The 13,899-nt window shown below is 45.8% G+C and overlaps 1 pseudogene across 1 annotated transcript; it reads left to right on the plus strand.

Annotated features, from left to right (window-relative positions):
* The first annotated feature begins 12,506 nt into the window (after positions 1-12,506).
* LOC308277970 (large ribosomal subunit protein uL13-like) lies at positions 12,507-12,906 on the plus strand (annotated as a pseudogene). Its single transcript has one exon. The product of its transcript is annotated as a large ribosomal subunit protein uL13-like (transcript).
* The last annotated feature ends 993 nt before the right edge of the window (positions 12,907-13,899 follow it).

Genomic DNA, 13,899 nt, shown 5'->3' on the forward strand with positions numbered 1-13,899 from the left:
ATAAATAAATAAATAAAATAAAAAAGAAGTATCCAAGCTGGGCGTGGTGACGCACGCTTGTAATCCCACCATTTTGGAGGCTGAGATTGGAGGATCGTGGTTCGTGCACAGCCTCAGCTACTTAGTGAGGCCCTCCGTAACTTAGTGAGACCCTGTTTCAAAATAAAGGCTAAAAAATTGGGCAGGGGGTGTAGTTTGGAGGTCAAATGCCTCTGGGTTCCGTCCCCAGACCTGAAAAAAAAAAAAAAAAGAAGTATCCATTATTTGAGGCCAGCCTCAGCAATTTAGCAAGGTCCTGTTTCAAAATAAAAAATAAAATACCAGGCCGGGCGTGGTGGCGCATGCTTGTAATCCCCGCACTTGGGAGGCGGAGACAGGAGGATTTGCGCAGGTTCGAAGCCAGCCGCGCTGGCTTAAGAGACCCTGTTTCCAAATTAAAAAGTATGAAAAAAAATAGGTCTGGGAGTGTAGCCCAGAGGGTTTCCAGGAACCCCAGTACTACCAAAAATAAAATAAAATAAAATAAAATAAAATAAAATAAAATAAAATAAAATAAAATAAAATATGGCCGGGGCATACACACACACACACACACACACACACACACACACACACACACACAGAGTACCCTTCACACAGCAAGCTATTTACTAGAGAGTAGGGCAGTGCCCAGTTAAAAACAAAACAGAACAAAAAAGACAATATCTAGGGTAAAACATGCTTCAAACCTGTCCTTCTGGTCTTCTCTCCTTCCCTGTGACATCAGTCCTCTCTGGCATCCCAGGAAAGTGTTCCCTTTCTGTGTCAGACTCTGTGGTGAGCTACTTCCAGGCACTGGGTCAGGGGGACATGAGTCCTCTCGGTGTGATGGGTCCGGCCCGCAGGCAGGCAGTGGGCGGGCGCAGCAGCCCGGGCAGCCTGGGCGCTTGCTTTCGTCCTGTGCCATTGTGTGAGATGAGGCAAAATGAAACATTTCTGGGCTGAGAATAGGGCTTAGTCACAGAGCAGTTGGCCTGGTGTGGATTAGGTCCTGGGTTTAATCCTGAGCACTGCAAAAAAATAATAATAATACAAAAATAAAACATTTCTGAAGCTGAGCATGGTATCACACGCTCTAATCCCAGTTCTTGGGAGGCTGAGTCAGAGGATGACAGGTTCATGACCAGCCTCAGCAACTTAGCAAGGCCCTCTGCAACTTCGCGAGACCCTGTTTCAAAATTAAGAAATAAACTGGGCTTGGTGTTGTACGCTTGTAATCCTAGCATTTGAGAGGCTGAGACTGGAGGATCCCGGTTCAGGAACAGCCTCAGCTACTTAGGCCCTTTGCAACTCAGTGAGATCCTGTTTCAAAAGAAAGAATAAAAAATAGGGCTGGATGCAGCTCGGAGGTAGAATGCCCCTGGGTTCCATCCCTAATACTACAAAAAACGGGGGGCTGGAGATGTAGCTTGAAGGTAGAATGTCCCTGGATTCAGTCCCCAGTACCAAAAACCAATACTGGGAGGCTGAGATAGGAGAATCATAGGTTTGCAGCCAGCCTTGGCAATTTATTTATTTATTTATTTTATTTATTTTTTGTGGGTCTGGGGGTGGAACCCAGGGGCATTCGACCCCTGAGCTACACCCCCTGCCCTATTTTTTATTCTTTATTTTGAAACCGGGTCTCACTCAGTTGCAGAGGGCCTCACTAAGTAGCTGAGGCTGTCCGCGAACCGCGATCCTCCAGTCTCAGCGTCCCGAATGCTGGGATTACAAGCGTGCGCCACCACACCTGGCGAGCCTTGGCAATTTAGAGAGACCTTGTTTCAAAATAGAAAGTAAAATTTGGCTGAGGATGTAACTCAGAGTTGGAGTCCCCCAAGGTCCAATCCCCAGTACTACTCAAAATAAAAGTAGGGCTGGGGGTATAGCTCAGAGGTAGACTGCCTCTGGGTTTAATCTCCAGTACCACAAAACAAAACGGAAAAACCCACCACATTTCTGGAGAGCTACATAATCACTGAGCCATGCAGAGGAGGAAGGAGAGAAGCAGTAGTTGGATTTGGAGATGTGGAGAGAATTCAGATGGGGGAGCAGAGAGCTCGAGGGGAACAGGTGCCAAGTGTGGGAGGATGAGAAGGCAGAAACGGGAAAAATAATCCAAGAAGGTCTGCGGTGTTTTGTGAATATAATTCCTCCTTAGTGTTTTCTTAAAAGACTGCAGAAAATCTTTAACATTGTTTTCCAATTATTTTTGGATAATGAAGGAAGTGTTGTTCCTTTGAATGTTGCCAAACAGGTGGGAAGACAAGGGCCTCGTTTTATATGAGATTATTTAAAGCAGTGAGCATACTGGATTTGTGGCAGCTTGGTTGCTTTATTTTTGCTAATTTGTTATATTCTGAGATGGAGTCCTGCAATAGTTTTTTTTTTCTGCCTTCCTTTATTTCCCTCCTGTATTTCTTTATTTTTCAAACAGTTTTTCATACGAGGGCTTCTTTTAGACAGGTGTGGTGGCACATGTCTGTAATCCCAATACTTGGGAGACTCAGATAGGAGGGTCACAGGTTCAAGGCCATTCTCAGTTAATTTAGTGAGACCCTGTTTCAAACTAAAAAAATAAAATAGGGCTATCTTGAACACAGTGGGGCATGCCTGTAATGCCAGTATTTAGGAGATTGAAACAGGAGGATATGTTGGAGGAAAACCTCTGCAAGTAGTGAGACTCTCATCTACTTAATGAGACCTTGTTTCAAAATTTTTTTAAAAAAGGGCTGGAGATGTAACTTGGAGGTAAAATGCCCCTGGGTTTGATCCCCAGTAACACACACACACACACACACACACACACACACACACACACACACACAAGCTGGCAGGGGATTTCCAGGATTCATGAGCTTCAAGGGCCAGTGAAGCCAGGCATGGTGGTGCACACACATAATCCCTGTACTTGGGAGGCTGACATTGGAGGATTATAGGTTTAAGACAGCAAGTTCTGAGACACTCAGCAACCTACCAAGACCCTGTTTCCAAATAAGAAATGAAATCAGGCTGGGGGTGTAGCTCGAAGGTAGAATGCCCCTGGGTTCCATCCCCAGTACCATGCACACACACCCAGATCAGTAAACCGATGTCTCCCTGCCTGCTCCTCCAGCCTCCAGTCCTTGACCCTGAACCTCCACAGTTGTAAAGGTTATATGCAAGATAATGTACAGGAGGAAAGCCTTTTTTTTTCTGGGGAGAACGTCCATGACATCCTGCCCAATAGAACTTAATCTGTCACCTGCCCCATTACTGGGGATTGAACCCAGGGGTGCTCTATGTTAGAAGTGGATTTTAGAGGAGTTGCAAATAAAAACTCATGAAATCGAAAATAACTCAGCAGCTGGGCGTGGTGGCGCACGCTTGTAATCCCCGCGCTTGGGAGGCTGAGACAGGAGGATCACAAAGGTTCGAAGCCAGCCTCAGCTACTTAGTGAGGCTCTCAGCAACTAAGTGAGACCCTGTTTCCAAATAAAAATATAAAATAGGTCTGGGAGTATAGCCCAGAGGTAGAAGGCCTCTGGGTTCCACCCCCAGTACCACCAAGAACTCAGCAGCCAGGCGTGGTGGCACACGCTTATAATCCCTGTGCTTGGGAGGCTGAAACTGGAGGATCGCACGGGTTCGAAGCCAGCCTCAGCTACTTAGTGAGGCTCTCAGCAACTTAGTGAGACCCTGTTTCCAAATAAAATATAAAAAAGGTCTGGGAGTAAAAGCCCGGAGGTAGAAAGCCTTTGGGTTCCACCCCCAGTACCACCAAAAAAGAAAAGAAAAGAAAGAAAGAAAGAAAGAAAGAAAGAAAGAAAGAAAGAAAGAAAGAAAAGAACTCAGCAAAGAAATGTACTTTTGCAGGAGGGTGTGCAACAAACAAAGTCTGGTAGGCAGACACACGGCACTGGCATTCACTCAGATCCTGAATGGTGAGGGCTTGAGTTCATACTCTATGTGATTTCACTATTTTTTGGGGGGTGGTAATTGGGATGGAACCCAGGGGCCTTCTACCTCCAGGCTACACCCCTAGACCTATTTTTAAAATTTTATTTAAAAATAGCGACTCGAGCCGGGTGTGGTGGCACATGCTTGTAATCTCAGCATTGGGGAGGCTGAGACTGGAGGATCGTGGTTTGCGGATAGCCTCAGCTATGTAGTGAGGTCCTTCACAACTCAGTGAGACCCTGTTTCAAAAATAAAGAATAAAAATAGGGCAGGGGTATAACTTGGAGGTTGAATGCCCTTGGGTTCCATCCCCAGATCCACAAAATAAATAAATAAGTAAATAATAAATAATAAAAACAGAGTCTCACTAAATTGTAGAGGGTCTTACTAAGCTGCTGAGGCTGGCTTCAAACTTGTGATCCTCCTGTCTCAGCCTCCCAAGTACTGGGATTACAAACATGTGCTGCCATGCCAGGCTTGATTTAACTATTTTTAAATAACTTCTCTTTTTTTTTGCCAAACTGGAGATTGAACTCAGAAGCATTCTACCTCCAAACTACACTCCCAGCCCTATTGTTTATTCTTTATTTTGAAATAGGGTCTCATTAAGTTGTGGAGGGCCTAACAAGTTGCTGAGGCTGGCCAGGAACCTGTGATTCTCCTGTCTCAGCCTCCCAAGTACTGGGATTACAAGCGTGTGCCACCACGCCTGGCTCAATTTCACTATTTTTTGAGACAGAATCCTGAAACAAAGTTTGGCAAAGAAACATTTTCTTTCTTCCCCTTCCTTTCTTTCTTCCTTTCTTTCTTTCTTCCTTTCTTTCTTTCTTTCTTTCTTTCTTTCTTTCTTTCTTTCTTTCTTTCTCTTTCTTTTTTTAACCTCCCCAGCCCTATTTTTCTATTCTTCTTCTTCTTCTCCTCATTATTATTATTATTATTATTGTTATTATTTATTAGTGTGGGGGGGTACTGGAGATGGAACACCCAGGGACCTTCTACCTCCGGGCTACACCCCAGACCTATTTTATATTTTATTTGGAAACAGGGCCTCACTAAGTTGCTGAGATCCTCACTAACCTGAGGCTGATTTCAAACCTCCTGTCCAGCCTCCCAAATCTTGGTATTGCAAGTGTGCACCACCACACCCGGCTTATTTTTTTATTCTTTATTTTGAAACAAGGTCTCACTATGCTGCAGAAGGTCTTACTAAGTAGCTGAGGAGGTCCACAATCCTCCTGTCTTTGCCTCCCAAATGCTGGGATTACAAATTTGTGCCATCATGCCCAGCCCTCTTCTTTATTTTGAAACAGGGTCTCACTAAATTGCAAAGGGCCTCACTAAGTAGCTGAGGCTGGCTGAGAACCAAGATCCTCTTGTCTCAGCCTCCCAAGTACTGGGATTATAAGTGTGCAACGCCATGCCCGACATTTATTTTTATTTTGAAACAGGGTCTCACTAGGTTAGTGAGAGTCTCAGTATTTGCTAAGGCTGTAATCAAACCTGTGATCCTCCTGTCTCCCAAATCCTGGGATTATACACATGTACTGGAGATTTTTATTTTGTTTTGTTTTTTTGGTGTGGTAATGGGATGGAACCCAGGGGCTTTCTACCTATGGCTACACTCCCAGACCTATTTTATATTTTATTTGGAAACAGGGTCACTAAACTGCTGAGAACCTCACTAAGTAATTGAGTCTGTTTTTGAACCTGTGTGATCCTCCTGTCTCAGCCTCCCAAATACTGGGATTACAAGTGTGTACCACCATGCCTGCCTGGAGTGTTTTTTGTTTGTTTGTTTGTTTGTTTTTGTTTGGTACTGGGGTCGGAACTCAGGGGCATTTTACCTCCGAGCTACAACCCCAGCCCTATTTTTTATTCTTTATTTTAAAACAGGGTCTCACTGAGTTGCAAAGGGCCTCACTAAGTAGCTGAGGCTGCCCTTGAACTGCAATCCTCCTGTTCAGCCTCCCAAATCCTGGGATTACCTGGTTTTGGGGAGATTTGTTGGTACTGGGGATTGATCCTGGGGCATTCTACCTCCCAACCACGCTCCCAATCTCTCCACCCCCACTTTTTTTCGGGGTCTGGAAATGGAACTCAGGGGCATTCAACCTCCGAGCTACACCACCCCCTGTCCTATTTTTTATTCTTTATTTTGAAACAGCATCTCACTAAGTTGCAGAGAGCCTCACTAAGTAGCTGAGGCTGTCGGCGAACTGGGATCCTCCGGTCTCAGCCTCCTGAATACTGGGATAACAATGCATGTGCCACCACGCCCAGCTAGTCTCTCCCCTTTAAACATTTTTTTTTTTGTGGTACTGGGGATGGAATCCAGGGGTATTTGACCTCTGAGCTACACCCCCTGCCCTATATATATTTTTAAAAATTTGAAACAGGGTCTTACTAAGTTGTGGAGGGCCTCACCAAGTAGCAGAGGCTGTCCTTGAATTGTGATTCTCCTGTCTCAGCCTCCCAAATGCTGGGATTACAAACGTGCACTATCATTCCAGGCGTGGTAGCGCACGATTGTAATCCCAGCATTTGAGAGTTCGCGGACAGCCTCGGCTACTCGTGAGGCCCTCCGTAACTTGTAATTTAGTGAGACCCTGTTTCAAAAACTAAAGAATAGCTGGGAGTGGTGACTCACGCTTTTAATCCCTGCACTTGGGAGGTGGAGACAGGAGGATCGCGCAGGTTTGAAGCCAGCCTCTCTGGCTTAAGAGACCCTGTTTCCAAATAAAAATATTTTAAAAATAGGTCTGGGAGTGTAGCCTGGAGGTAGAAGGGTTTCCAGGAACCCCAGTACCACCAAAAAAACAAACAAACAACAAAACAAAAAAGCACTAAAGAATAATAAAAAATAGGGCAGGGGCTATAGCTTGGAGGTCGAAATGTCCCTGGATTTCACCCTCAGACCCGCAATATATATATATATATATATATATATATATATATATATATATATATATATATATACACATATATTTTGAAATAGGGCCTTGAATTGCTAAATTGCTAAGACTAGCCTGAAACCCTGCAATCCTCCTATCTCAGCCTCCCAAGTACTGTATTATGGGTGTGCACCACCACGCCTGCTCGCCCCACAGTTATTAAGCCACAGAACTGCCTGGCTCTGTGCTGGCTGCTGGGGCCATAGCAGCAACTAAGACCTCAGTTCTGCCATCGTCCCATTCACAGACAACTGAAAAGGCAATTACCACAAAGTGAGATGCGTGCTACAAGAAATACAGGGCCCGCCAGCTCTCCGCCCAGGCTGGGAGGAGGAGGAGGTGTTCAGCAACCACTTCCGGGAAGGACTTTCTGGTTCTTCGGCCTGAAGAACCAGAAAGCATTAGACAGCTAATGAGAAGAAGCATTCCAGACAAGGAAAAGCCTTCGCGAGGGCAGCCGGGAAGGTGGATGAGAGCTTGGTGCTGGGGGAAGTAAATAGTTGGGCACAGACAGGGCATGGGTAGGGGGCGCGGTCCGGCTCACCCTAGGGCCACAAGGGATTTACAGTGACATGTGCTAACTGAATCAGAGCCTGGCTAGGCGAGGACACACGTGTTTCAGCTTCAGTCCAGATCCGTGCGCGTCGCCTGACCATACACATGCTTATTGTATTGCCCTGAATAGGAGGATTGTAGAGGGCACTTGATGTCCAGCAGAAGAGGGGGCCTGAGAGAGGAGTATGGTCTCACAGTTTCCAAGGGGGAGCCTCCTGCTAAGAGCAAAGGGTGCTTGTTTCCAAGCCATTGGATTAGGACCAAACAAAAGTGTAGCGATCCTTCCTGGCCTGCAGAAGAATTGCCTTGGGGTACGTGGATTTAAACTCTGAGGATGTAGCTGGGCATGGTGGCGCACGCGTGTAATCCCGGCCTTCGGGAGGCTGAGACCGGAGGATCGTGGCTCCCTGTCAGCCTCAGCTACTTAGTGAGGCCCTCCGTGACTTAGTGAGACCTTGTTTCAAAATAAAGAATAATAGCCGGGCGTGGTGGCGCACGCTTGTAATCCCCGCGCTTGGGAGGCGGAGACAGGAGGATCGCGCAGGTTGTAGTCAGCCTCGCTGGCTTAAGAGACCCTGTTTCCAAATAAATAAATAAATAAATAAATAAATATTAAAAAGAAGGAAGAAAGATGAATGTAAAAAAAAAAGCATTAAAAAAAAAAAAAAAGAAGCCGGCGTGGTGGCACATGCTTGTAATCCCACCCTTCGGGAGGCTGGGCTGAGCCCTGGAGGATCGCGGTTCTCCGACAGCCTCAGGTACTTAGTGAGGCCCTCTGCAACTCAGTGAGGCCCGGTTTCAAAATAAAGAATAAAAAATAGGGGAGGGGGTATAGCTCGGAGGTCGAATGCCCCTGGGTTCCAATCCCCAGACCCGAAAAAAATAAATTTTTTTTAAAGAATAAAAAATAGGGCAGGGGATATAGCTCAGAGCGAATGCCCCTGGATTCCATCCCCAGACCCGCAAAATAAATAAATAAATAAATAAATAAATAAATAAATAATAAAACACAAGCCGGGTGTGGTGGTGCACCCTTGTAATCTCAGCATTTGGGAGGCTGAGACAGAGGATCCGGGTTTACAGATAGCTTCAGTGACTGAATGAGGTCCTTTGCAACTCAGTGAGACCCTGTTTCAAAATAAAGAATAAAAAATAGGGCTGGTGGTGTTGCTCAGAGTTAGTTTAGAATCCCCCTTAGTTCCATTCCCAAGACCGAAAAAAAAAAAAAAGAAAAGTAGAGCTGGGTGGGGTGTAGCTTGAAGGTAGAATGTCCCTGGGTTCAATCCTCATATCGAAAAAATAAAAAGTGAGGATTTAATTTTTTTAATTTTTTAATTAATTAATAAACAAATTTTTTTTTGGTGGTACTGGGATTCCTGGAAACTTTCTACACTCCCAGACCTATTTTTATACTTTTTTATTTGGAAACAGGGTCTCTTAAGCCAGCTGTACGATCCTCCTGTCTCTGCCTCCCAAGCGCAGGGATTACAAGTGTGCGCCACCACGCCCAGTCTGTGAATTTATTTTTATTTTTATTTTTTTCCAGTACTGAGGATGAAATCCATTGTGCCTCGGAGTTATACCCCAAGCCTTATTTTTTTATGAACCGGAGGTCGCAGTCCATGAACTGTGATCCTCTGGTCTCTGCCTTTCAAATGCTGGTATTACATGTGTGCACCACCATGCCTGGCTTTTTTTGTTTGTTTGTTTGTTTGTTTTTCGGGGTTTTTTTTTTTTTTTGGTGGTACTGGGGTTCCTGAAAGCTCTTCTACATCCGGGCTACACTCCCAGACCTATTTTTACATTTTTATTTGGAAACAGGGTCTCCTAAGCCAGCGCGCGCGGCTGGCTTCGAACCTGCGCGATCCTCCTGTCTCTGCCTCCCAAGCACGGGGATTACAAGCGTGCGCCACCACGCCCGGCTTATTTTTTATTTTAAACAGAGTCTTGCTTAGTTGCTGAAGCTGGCCTGGAACTTGTAATCCTTCAATCTCAGCCTTCCAGATACTGTGATTACAGGCATGGGCAGCTGTACCCAGCTTTAAGACCCTGTCATAAAATAAAAAACAAAACGGAAAGCCAGGCGTGGTGGTACCCGCTTGTGATCCCAGAATTTGGGAGGCTGAGACAGAAGGATGTAGGTTCACAGCCAGCCTCAGCTACTTAGAGAGGTCCTTTGTAACTTAGTGAGACCCTGTTTCAAAATAAAAAATAAAGTGGGGCATGGTGGTACATGCTTGTAATCCCAGCGCTTGGGAGGCTAAGACAGTAGAATCTCACAGGTTCGAAGCCAGCCTCAGCTACTTAGTGAGGCTCTCAGCAACTTAGTGAGACTCTGTTTTCAAATAAAATACAAAATAGGTCTGGGAGTATAGCTTGGTGGTAGAAAAGCCTCTGGGTTCCACCCCCAGTACCACAAAAACAAATAAATAGCCACCTTTTTATTTTAATTTTAAAATTTATTTTGTATTTATTTTTTAAATAAAAATAAAAAAGTAAGGCTGGGGGTGGAGCTTGAAGGCAGAATGTCCCTGGGTTCCATCCCTAGTACAGCAAAAGTAAAAATAAAAGGCTAGCTGGGGTTGTAACTCAGTGATAGAGCTTCCCTGGGCTCACTCCCAGTATGAAAGAAGAAAGAAAAAAAAAAAAGAAAAGAAAGAAGGAAGGAAAGAAGAAGGAAGAGAGGGAGGAAAGAAGGAAGAGAGGAAGAAAAGAGGATCTCACTCAGTTGCTGAAGCTCTCTCTAAATGGCTGAGGCTGGTGTCAAACCTGCAATTCTCCTGTCTCAACCTTCCACGTACTGGGTTTATCAGCACTCACCACTGTACCCAACAAGGGTACAAACTCTCAAGGCTCATCTCTATTTTTTTTAATTTTTATTATAGTCAAGGCTCATCCTCTAAATGCTCCAAGCACTTAGGCAGAAAAAATGCAGTAAGTAATGGGGCTTTTGTTGGGCAGGTGCAAGGGCAGTACATCTGTGCCTTGAACCTCACCCAGGACCTGGCCCACAGTAAATCCTCAGGAATTCTGCAAGCTGACTAAACATTACCTCTTCTGTCTACACACACTCCTCCCTCCGTGATGATCTCATCCAGTCCCGTGGCTTTAAATGCCCTCTATAAGCTGATGGCTCCCCAAATTATAGCTCCAGCCTGGACCTCTTCCCAGAACTCATATATCCAACTGCGTATTTGAAAAGCCTTCACTTGGAACATTTAAGAGGTATCTCCAACTAAACATGGGCCAAGCAGGACTTTCTGTTTTGCCTGCCGGCCTTCCCCATTTCAATCTACTCTTCTCAATGTTCAGGCCAAGAGGATTGCAAGCTTGAGGCCAGCCTGGGCAAAGTAGTAAAAGCCTGCCTCAAGCTGGGCGTGGTGGCGCACACTTATGATCCCAGCATTCGGGAGGCTGAGACAGGAGGATCCCGGTTCGCGGACAGCCTCAGCTACTTAGTGAGGCCCTCTGCAACTCAGTGAGACCTGGTTTCAAAATAAAGAATAAATAATAGGGCTGGGGGTGTAGCTCAGAGGTCAAATGCCCCTGGGTTCCATCCCTAGACCTGCAAAAAAAAAAAAAAAAAAAAAAAAAAAAAAGCCTGCCTCAAAATAAAAACGGAGAACTGGGCATGGTGGCACACACTTGGATTGAGGTTCTTAGCCAGCCTCAGCTCCTTAGTGAGGCCCTTTGCAACTCAGTGAGAACCTGTTTCAAAATAAAGAGTAAAAAGAAGCCGGGCTGGTGGCACATGTTTGTAATCTTAGCATTTGGGAGGCTGAGACGGGAGTATCACGGTTCACAGACAGCCTCAGCTACTACGTAGTGAGGCCCTTTGCAACTCAGTGAGACCCTGTTTCAAAATAAAAAATAAAAATAAAACATAACTCCAGGCGTGGTGGCGAACACTTGTAATCCCCGCGCTTGGGAGGCAGAGACAGGAGGATAGTGCTGGTTTGAAGCCAGCCTGGCTGGCTTAAGAGACCCTGTTTCCAAATAAAAATATAAAATAGGCCGGGAGTGGTGGCTCACGCTTGTAATCCCTGCGCATGGGAGGCTGAGACAGGAGGATCGCACAGGTTCAAAACCAGCCTCAGCTACTTAGTGAGGCTCTCACCAACTTACTGAGATCCTGTTTCCAAATAAAATAGAAAAAGGTCTGGGAGTATAGCCTGGAGGTAGAAAGCCTCTAAGTTCCACCCCTAGTACCACCAAAAATAAATAAATAAATAAAATAGGTCTGGGAGTGTAGCCCAGAGGTAAAAGGGTTTCCAAGAACCCCAGTACAACCAAATAAATAAATAAATAAATAAATAAATAAATAAATAAATATATTAAAAATAGGGCTGGGGATTATCCTGAAGGTAGAATGCCCCTGGATTCCAGTCCAAGTACTATAAAATAAATACATAAATAAATATAAAAATAAAGAATAAAAAACAGGGCTGAGGGTGTAGCTTGGAGGTAGAATGCCTGTGTGTTCCATTCCTACTACTACAAAAAATAAATTAAAAAAAAAAAAAAAAAGAATAAGAGCTGAGTGGCCGGGCGTGGTGGCGCACGCTTGTAATCCCTACCCTTGGGAGGCTGAGACAGGAGGATTGCACAGGTTCGAAGCCAACCTCAGCTACTTAGGCTTTCAGCAACTTAGTGAGACCCTGTTTCCAAATAAAACATTAAAAAGGTCTGGGAGTATAGCCCGGAGGTAGAAAGCCTCTGGGTTCCACCCCCAGTACCACCAAAAAAAAAAAAAAAAAATGCTGGCGACGTCACTTCCTCCATCCCTGCAGCAAGGGATAAGAAACCCTGCGCCCACACCTCCTTTTCCCAGGTGGAATCGGAGGGGCAGGTCCTGGTGCTGGATGGCCAAGGCCATCTCCGGGGCTGCCTGGCGGCCATTGTGGTCAGCAGGTACTACTGGGCCAGAAGAAGGTAGTGGTGGTGGTGGTGGTGGTGGTGGCGGTGTGTTATGAGGGCATCAACATTTCTGGCAATTTATACAGAAACAAGTTAAAGTACCAGGCCCCCTTCCACAAGTGGATGAACACCAACCCACCCCGGGGCTATACCACTTCCGAGCGCCCAGCTGCATCTTCTGGCAGACTGTGCGGGGCCAGCCTGCCATGGACCGCCTCAGAGTGTTGGATGGGATCCCACCTCTCTATGACAAGGAAAAGCGGATGGTGGTTCCTGCTGCCCTCAAGGTTGTGCATCTGAAGCCTACAATAAGTTAGCCTATCTTGGGCGCCTAGCTCATGAGGTTGGTTGGAAGTACCAGGCAGTGTCACAGCTACCTTGGAGGAGAAGAGGAAGGAGAAAGCCAAGATCCATTGCTGGAAGAAAAAGCAGCTTATGAGGCTACAGAAACACAGAAAAGAACGTAAAGAAGAAAACTAGCAAGTCCACAGAGGTCCTCAGGACCAATGGCCTCCTGGTCTGAGCCCAGTAAAGACTCTTTATGCCCCGTGCTTGGCCTCGCCTCTCCTCAGTGCCGCCCTGGGAATTGGGGATCTGGGAGTTGCTGTTTAGGTGCCACAGGCATCCCGGGACCCAGAAAGCTGGGGACAGGAAAAGTGCCTTAGTGTCTGGTCTTATTTCAGGTCTCTTAAGACTTGTGCAATCATAATTTATGACCTTCATAAGTCTTTGAAAATGATATGACCACAATCACTTTGTAGTGTTGTTTTTTTTTTTTTTTTTTTTTTGGTGGTACTGGGGTTCCTGGAAGCCCTTCTACATCCGGGCTACACTCCCAGAGCTATTTTTACATTTTTATTTGGAAACAGGGTCTCCTAAGCCAGTGCGCACAGCTGGCTTCGAACCTGCGCGATCCTCCTGTCTCTGCCTCCCAAGTGCGAGGATTACGAGCGTGCGCCACCACGCCCGGCTTCACTTTGTAGTGTTTTGAAAAACGAGCCAGGGCACTAATTGGGCCGCACTGAAAAAGGGTAGTATTTCCAACATGGCCGAACTCCGCACGTGTTGATGTGCACCAAGTATTAGAACTGCAAAGGCTGGGAAGATGCGTGACCAAGGGCTTAGACTCATTGTCCCTGCTCCTTCCCTCTGCTTTGTAACCGAATTATTTTTGAAGAAAAAAATAAAAATGCTAAAAAGAAAATAGGGCTGGGGGTGTAGCTCGGAGGTAGAATGCCCCTGGGTTCCATCCCCAGTACCGAAAAAAAAAAATATCCTGATTAATGCTAATGATAATTAGTAGTTAGCTTGATCTTTGACGTATGCTGTACTACATAGATTGAGATACATATCATCTCAATCTCTTAAATTCGTCTTTAGAAACAGGAGGCATCTCTCTGGGGCCAGCGGCCAGCATCGGAGCCTGCCGTGAGGCAAGGCTGGTGCTGGGGCCTCCAAGGACAGGATCGGAGCCTGCCGAGGGGTTAGGCCGATGCTGGGCCCAACGGCCGACATC

Source organism: Muscardinus avellanarius (genome assembly GCF_963383645.1).
Source record: "Muscardinus avellanarius genome assembly, chromosome: 21".
Taxonomy (NCBI): Eukaryota; Metazoa; Chordata; class Mammalia; order Rodentia; family Gliridae; genus Muscardinus; species Muscardinus avellanarius.